Source organism: Orycteropus afer, unplaced genomic scaffold (assembly GCF_000298275.1).
Source record: "Orycteropus afer afer isolate SDZICR_OR568_19922 unplaced genomic scaffold, OryAfe1.0 scaffold00439, whole genome shotgun sequence".
NCBI classification, from domain to species: domain Eukaryota; kingdom Metazoa; phylum Chordata; class Mammalia; order Tubulidentata; family Orycteropodidae; genus Orycteropus; species Orycteropus afer.
In genome coordinates, this window is record NW_006922026.1 from 140,273 (window position 1) to 149,474 (window position 9,202).

Here is a 9,202-nt window from a genome sequence, read left to right on the forward strand (position 1 = left end):
GCAACAGATATCTACATTTTTGAAAAGCTCTTCAAGTGTTTATAGCAAACAGAGCCATTCTTGTCCCTCAATAGTGAACAAAGTAGATGTTCATTGTCCTTATAGACTTAATAGTCTGTTCATGAATAAGTCCTTTCAGGTCATTCTTAGATGTTTAGGCCAATCATCTGTGACACTGTGTTTAGGCAAACTGTGACACTGAATATTGGAACAACACCATCTAAAGCACCTATAAAGAGGAAATTGTGGAGAGTGGTACTTAAAGAAAGTTAAGGGTATAATTCTACCAGATGGATGATAAAATTCCCGATTGTACCACTAGCAGATATCCACTAAAATATAATGGTGGTACTTCTGTGATTTTTTTTTTTTTAATACTTAGTTAGACAAAATGCAAAGACAGAGTGTAAGTATCCTTTACAAATACATTTACCTTTCAGTTACAGTGGCTCTTTTCCTTGTGTCATGTAAATTTCCCAAATATATGTAACATATTTGTGATAAGTGAAATAAAATATGCATATATAAATCCAGATGCATATTTTAGGCATAAAGGTATAGTATTACTACATCACTAATTATTATTTCCCATTATGTAGCATTTATTTGCAACTTTATTGTAAAGTAAGGATTATGCACCTTTTATTTTTGCTACAAATGAGGCAACAATTATACCACAAAAGGTATCCTCCTGAATTCAAGTAGTGAGAGGAAGACTCATTGATATATACATTAGAAGCCTATCCTTTATGAGCTCTTCATTTTACTATGTAAGACTATGATATGTATTTTGCACAATTCCTACTGTACTTTGGTATCTGATGCTCATTTATACAGAAAAATCTCAGGTATTATTTTGAGATACCATTGTTGTTGTTGTTGTTGTTATGTGCCATCCAACCAGACCCCACTCATAGCAATCCCTCTTTGGGTTTCTGAGGTGGTATCACTACGGAAGTACATTGCCCAACCTTCCTTCCAAGGAGTGGCTAGTGGGTTTGAACCGCCAGCCTTCTGGTTAGCAGTCAAGTGCCTTAGGCATTAAGTAAGTAGAATCACAATTATCTGCAAAACTCAGGTAACTTGAAAAGAATCTTTTAGAAAGACAGAGAAATTGGATTTCTGTGATTTAACTGACCTTCAGATATTAATAGTACCTGTAGTCAACAGAGCAGTTCTTTCATAGGAAGCATGAGTTGTGATTTCCCTGTGAATTCATTTATCACCATATGACCGAGTGAATAAAGGATAATTAAATGAAGCTCTTTGTGGACACCAATTGTACTAATGTACGTACACAGCATGCATTAGTTAGTTTCATTTGGTTGTAATCACCATAATCTCATTCTGATTAACTTGAAGAAAAATGAATTGATTGGAAAGACTGTGGGCTGTCTCAAGAAATTAGAAGATGAGATACTCAAACAAAGACAGTGAAGAAACCTGGAGAATTCAAAAGCATCAGTGCAGCATTTCATGACTTTTTCCCAATTAGAGATACTTGCTACACAATATGTAGTTCAGGAACTAATACCTGATGATTTATGAAAAATGCAGAACCTAAAGTCATATCTTAGACCTAATCAAGATTTACATTTTAAAAAGATTCTTGTTTATTGATATATGCATTAAAGTTTGAAAAGCACTTTAATCAGTGTGACTCAGTAATCAATCTCTGTTCACTATTCCAAATTTCAAGGAACTGAGAGAGAAAATCTGATTAAATACAGCAATGGATGAAAGTTTACCTTAATATAGAGTGGGAATAAGTCAAACAAAATGAACACTGGCTCTTAGATTCTTTTGTTATACTTATGTGTTCTGACTCCACAGGTGCATTATTGCATAAAGGCAGAATCAATCTCTTACTTAGCCTTTTGTCAGGTTTGAATATGATATAGGGCATGGAATGTTGTTTTGTTGTTTTCCATTGAGTTGGCTCTGACTCATGGATACTTTATGTATAACATTACTAGGTCCTGGTCCATTTTCATGATCACTCACGTGTTTCAGGCCGTTGTTGTGACTAATAAGTCAATCCATATCATTGATGGTTTCCTTCATTTTCTCTGATCCTTTGTTGTGCCCATCATAATGTCCTCTTCTGGTTACATATCTTTCCTGATGATGTGTCCAAATATTACTATACTTGCCATCCTCATTTCTAAGAAGCATGCTGATATATTTCTTCCAGACTGATTTTTTGTTGTTTTTGTTTTTGATTTTTAATTGTTATTGTGATCTGGGTAAAAGTTTAAAGAGAAAATTCACTTTCCATACAACAGCTCACATACACTTTGTCTCATGATATTGACTGCAATTTCCCACAATGCAACAGCTCTTCTCCCACTTCCTCCCCATCGTTACCTCTTCCCTTTTTCCATCCCTCCATGCACTCCTGAGCTGTCTCCCTGTGCATAAGCAACCCTTCTTTCTCCCATGATTGTTCTCTCCAAGGAGTGTATCTACCAAATGTAAATGTTCAGCTCATATGCCTGTCTTTTGTTTGGCTGGAAGTCAGAGGAGTAGGTTCAATTTCATACCTGAAGGGCAGCTAGGGGCCATAGTCTCAGTGATTCCATCAGGCTCTATTAGACCAGCAAACTTGGTCCCTCTTTTTTTTTTTTTTTAATGATTTTGAGTTTTGTTCCACATTGTTCTCCCACTCTCTCCAGGATCTCCTACATAGATCACCTTCTGAGTGGTTGACAGTAGTAGCTAGGCATCATCTAGTTCTGGTCTTACATCATATAGGCTGAGGATTGAATACTGTACCAGTTGCTTGGACTAGTAATTTCCACTTTGGTGGAAACTTCCTTTGGTTTTCTTCATTCTTCTTTGCTCTGGATGAGGAGAGACCCATCACTGCATCTAGATGGCAGCTTGCAAGCTTTTCAGATCCCAGTTGCTACTGCCAAAGTAGGATGTGGAACAGTGTTTTTGAGTAGTATGTTATGCCAGTTGAGCTTGATGGCCCCTGAGACTATGGTCTCAAGCCCACAGGTCCAACTACTCACTCCCTCTGGGTAGCTGGCTGTGACCAAGAAGTGATTACAACCATGTCCCTTGTCAGTTCTACTTTATACCTGGAAATTCTTACTGAACATACAAATACACTTGCAGAAACATTGTCTGCCAACCCTATACATGGTCATGGGTACACTCACCCCTGCATAGACATACCTAGTAGTTCAGCCTGTCCACTCATCTATCCACCTATATATCCATGTTTGCCTTCACTGACAATGTACTACTGTATGTGCAGAAGGGTTCATCTTAGTTGTCTGTACCTCCCATTCACCCCTCTATGTCTTCCTATTCCTCAATGTCACCATGTTGATCACTAACATTTGGTGCATTGCCCTTCTCTTCACTCACATCAATACTTGTCTCTACTTATCTAACAGTGTTCCCTCTCCTCCCCTCCCACCCCAGTAACTGATAAAGCAAATTTCCTTCCATATAAAAATCTTTCCTTGACTTTTTAAAATAATGGACCAGTACAATATGTGTCCTTCTGTGATTGACTTATTTCATTCACCATAATGTCCTCCAAATTCATGCAAATTATGCAGTGATTCACAGATTCTACATTTTTCTTTAGGGTCACATAATATTCCATTGTGTATATGTACCATGGTTTGGTTATCCATTTTTCTGTTGATGGACACCTAGGTTGTTCCCATCTTTGGTAAATACTGGTGTGATGGGCATGGGTGTGCAGATGTCTGTTCTTTTCCTGGCTCTCATTTCTTTAGGATAGATACATAGAAATGGAATTTCCTGGTAAAATAGTGTATCTAATTCCAACTTTTTAAGGAATCACCATACAGCTTTCCACAGTGGTTGTATAATTTGACAGTCCCACCAGCAGTGTATGAGAGTCTCAATTTCTCCACATCCTCAGCACCATTTGTTATTTTCTATTTTCTTGAACTTTGTTATTAAGGCTGGGGAAAGATGGTATCTCATTGCTGTTTTGATTTGCTTCTCTCTAATGGCTAATGATTTTTCACTGTTTGACAGTGCATGTTATATGCAATATTCTTTACCAACACAACAATTCAAAGGTACCAATTCTTCTATCTTCTTTTTGTTATCCAATCTTCACATGTATAAATAGAAATAATGAAAAAAAAAAAAAAAAAGGAAAATAGAAAACCTTTAAAAAAATAGTGCAATTTCAAAAGAAAATACATATAAAAAATTGATGATTGAAAATAAGTCTAGGGAATTATTAATGGAAAATATGGACTTATGCCAATTTAAGACAATGTAAAGAGTATAATATGTAGGTAATTTTGGATGTTTGATGATATGATGAATGAAAGGGAAAAGTAAGGGTTGTTGAAAAACTCACTAAATGGGGACTTCTGGTAGGATGAAGGAATAAATAGGCAAGTGATGCAGACCCTCTTCAACAAAGAAAATAAAAAACAATTGACAGAGATACAGAAGATACTCCTGGAGCCCTAAATTTTGAAAGGAACTATACAGAAGTGGATTAGACACCAACTAGTGGGAAAATATGAATGAAAACAGTGAGTACAGAGACCGTTGGAGCTGCAAACTGTCAGCTATTCTGACGGGACCAACAGCCTGAATATTTCCAAGTGGTGTTAGGACCTGAGAATTGACCTAAAAATCAGCCCTGGTTACCAAGGTCTGCAGGGATGACTGTGCTTGTGGCCTATGACCAGGAAGGGAAAGAGCAAGGAAGGAGACAACCTGAGCTGTTGACTTTCCACTGTCCAGAGGGCATAGCCATTTTGATTGTTTACACACAACAGCCGTTTTGAATATTTAAAGTGACCGAGGGTACAGCCATTTTTAATCTTTACAAGTGGCAACCATTTTAGATTTTAAAGTGATAACATCCTCATTTGAATTCCACGGACCTAAGACTAGTCTGTTTGTCAAGATCGTCAGGGACATATGAGAGGCTGACAACAGGAAAGGAGACAGTGGTGAGTGTATAAGTGCTGTCAACTAGTGAATAGAAGAGCACAGCACAGTACCCAGCTTGCATAGATAACATACAAACAAAACAAGGAAAACAAAAATCATGGGCAAGTCACTCCAACATACAACCACCAATTAAATATAAACACAAAAATGTCACAATGCCTCGCAGACAATAGAGCACCTCAATCCACACAAAGAAGCAAGATAAAACAGGAGAAACAAGGGACCAGGATACAGACCCAAAACAAATCCCTGAGGAAGCACAACCTTGGAACTCCCTGATAAGAAATTCAAAAGAATTATATTTAGGTATCTTCAATGAATTGAATTGGAAGGAAGATGGGTCAATCTACTTCCGTAGTGATACTGCCTCGGAAACCCAAGGAGGGGTCGCTATGAGTCAGGTCTGACTCAACAGCACATAACAACAACAACAACAATAAATTGAGAGACAGATCAAGGAAAACACAGAGAAAACCCTAGAACAATTTTGAAAGATAATACAAGAACAAAATGACAAAATAAATGAAAAATCAGAAGTGATACAAAATCTACAGACAGAAATCCAGAAGATTAATACTAAATTTTCAGAAATAGATAAGACTTTGAATGGGCAAAGGAGCAGAATTGAATCAATGGAAGGCAAAATTAGGAAGATTGAAGGCAAATATCTCAATACTTCTTTGGAAAGGGATCAAATAGAAAAAAGAACTAAACAAAATGAAGAAATCCTAAGGTTCATGAGGGATACCATCAAAAGGAATAATATTTGTGTAATTTGAATTCCAGAACAGGAAAAGACAATAAAACCACAGAGAAATTGTCAAAGATTTTTTGGAAGAGAATTCTTCTGGTATGATGAAAGATGATGATATAGCCATTCAGGAAGTCCAATGAACTCCAAAAACGATAGACCCCAAAAGGAAATCACCAAGACATATCATCATCAAACTCACCAAAACCAAAGACAAAGGAAGACTCATGAGAGCAGCATGGGAAAAATGAAAAGTTACATACAAGGGGCAACCAATAAGACTAAACTTGGATTTCTCAGTAGAAACCATGCAGGTGAGAAGACATGGAATGGTATATATAAAACACTGAAAGAGAAACATTTGCAACCAAGAATAATATGTTGTCATTGTTGTTAGAATAATGTACCCAGCAAAATTGTCCCTCAAATATGATGGTGATCTTAGGACATTTTCCAGATAAGCAGAAATTAAGAGAATTTGTTAAAACCAGACCAACCTTACAAGAGATGCTAAAGGGTGTCCTTTGACTGGAGAAGCAACAGCATCCAACAAAAACTGACCATTAACACACATGATAATATAACACAGAAACCAACCCAGCTATGGAAGTACCCAAAATAAATAAGCCTGTAAGATAGGAAATCTGGTAACATAGTGCCTAAGGCACTTGACTGCTAACCAGAAGGCTGGTGGTTCAAACCCACCAGCCACTCCTCAGAAGGAAGATTGGGCAATCTACTTCCATAGTGATACTGTGTTGGCAACCCAAGGAGGAGTCACTATGGGTTGGGGCCAACTCAACGGCACACAACAACAACAACAACAAGATTGTAAGCAGGGAACCAGAGACATCAATTGACAAATGAGGATAACTACAAACCAAAAAGGGGGAAAAAACTGTGTTGTTACAGAACTTCTAGATGGTAGGGAAGTCAAGACAGCTAAAAGATAGAACAGACTGTTCTAAACTTGGGAAGGAAACTATAAATCACAGGGTAACCTCACAGAAAAATTATAAACCTTCACATCAAAGTAAAAAAGAGGACCAGTATAAATAAATATTCAGCAAACACTAAAACAGTAACAATGAAGGAAGTGATAACACAATTTATAAACAAAATGAGGTCAGCATACAAAATTATATGTGACAAAGAAATCGACACAATGAAAAAGCACATAACAAAAATGACAGCAACAAATTCATATTTGCCAATAATTACATATCTGGCAAGGGACTTATCTCTGTAATTCATGGAAAACTCCAACACCTCAACATCAAAGGAATTAACAATCCAATTGAAAAATGGGCAGAGGACATGAATAGACACTTCACCAAGGAGGATGTTCAGTTGGCCCCCTAATACATGAAGAGATGCTCACAATCATTGGCCATTAGAGAGATGCAAATCCAAACAACAATGAGATGCCATCTCACCCCAGCACTGATGGCAAGGTTCAAAGAGACAAAAAATAACAAAAGCTGGTGGGGATGTAGAGAGATTGGGAATTCATGCACTGCAAGTAGGACTGTGAAGTCATACAACCACTATAGAAAGCAATATGGCAATTCCTTAGAAAGCTGGAATTGGAGATACCATTTGACCCAGTAATCCCATTACTAGATATTTATACTAGAGAGGTGAGATCCAGGATAGGAACAGATATATGCAAACTCACATTCATTGCAGCCCTATTTACAACAGCAAAAAGATGGAAACAACCTATGTGCATATCAGCAGAAGAGTGAATGACTAAACTATGGTACATACACATAATGGAATGCTATGCTGCACTGAAGAATAATATAGAATCTACAAAACACCGCATAATATGGATGAACTTGGAGGACATTAAGCTGAGTGAAATAAGTCAATCACAGAAGGACAAATATAGTATTAGTTTGTTGTTGTGGAGGGTTAAGGAAAGGTTTATATACGGAGGGAAACTTTCTTTTTTGGTTTTGGTTGCCAGGGGTGGGAGGGGAGGAGAGGGAACAATGCAAAAAAAAAAAAAAAAAATGCATTGACCCATGTCACTTTACTTTTGTGTATTTCACTGTACATAAATTATATTTCAATAAAATGCATTAAAAATGATTAAAGGTAAAAAGGTATTCAATACTGACATGGTGTTTCATCAAAGAGACAATTTCTCAGTCACTGATTATCAGTAAAAGATTATTTCTTGGCAGAAATACATTGCCTTCTAATAATTAGTATTATGTTTGAATGCTTACTTAGGAAACAGCTTGTACAATATAAAGACAATTATAGAATGAAAAAATTATGTAACACAAAGCATTAAATTAAATTAAATCCATTCCCTAAACTTTATGATATTTGAAATAAATGCACTGGTGATCAAGAACAACAGGGATCCTCATTCACTGGTATTATTTTGGAAGGTATACTAGGCATATATTGGTATAAAACATCAATAGGATTTAGTCCTTATGGAAAAGCTATTTTAAAAAATTTAGGCAATAATGTTCAATGGGAGCAGGGTGGAAAGGGGCCCCTATACTGGAAAGCATATTCTAGTCATGATTTTTTTTCTAACTACTCATCTTCCCTTGGGCAAATCACCTAGCATTTTACAGTTTACTCCCTTTTCTCTAAAATGAAAACACTGGCCTACTCAAATTTTAAGTTCTAACATATTCTGATTTTGTTTATTTTTTTAGTTATTATTTATCTATTTTTATGAAAGTATGATAAAATCTGAAAAGCAACAATATTTCTATTTGAGTTGAAAAGAAATTTTCCTCTAGCAATTGGGTATGTGACAGTGAACAAGTGAAAAATCTTGTCATTCATTACTTTACATTTAATATGTATTTAATTTTCTAGAAAATTTACCTCAGAATATCTAGATGCTTTCTTTAACATTAAGACTGTAAGGGAATCTGAAATGTGAACTTCCCAAGGGAGGGAAAAAAAAAAAACTAATACTTTTCCATTTTTAGATTATGGTATCATTATCAATAACAGACAAGTTACTCTGTCACCATACTATTAAAGAAGAAAAGCATTTAATCACTTCACTGAAATTCTTATACCTGCTTAATCACTATACTGTGTTATGGCATTGTAGGCTGTATTAGCATATATTAAGAGCAACACAGCAAAATCAAACATTCACAATATGTCAAAAATTTTGCAAGAACTTAAAAAGCAAGATACTCATTTACTTCTTTAGAAATGCTAATTAATAATGAACAATGTTACAGGAGTTATCTACAGCAAACCTACTCACAGTAAGAGATTTCTGAGTTAGGAAAATGGCATTGTTTCAAAAATCTTTTTCATGAATACTAAAGAAAAGCCTCAGCAAACATGAATCTTAATCAGAAATGTCTAAAAAGAACTTTGAAACCCAGAGGAAAGAAACAAAGCAAGAGACTGTAAATGATAATTAAAAAAAAAAAAAAGAAAGAAAGAAAGAAACACTGATGATTCAAAAATAAATTCCCTTAGGAGAAA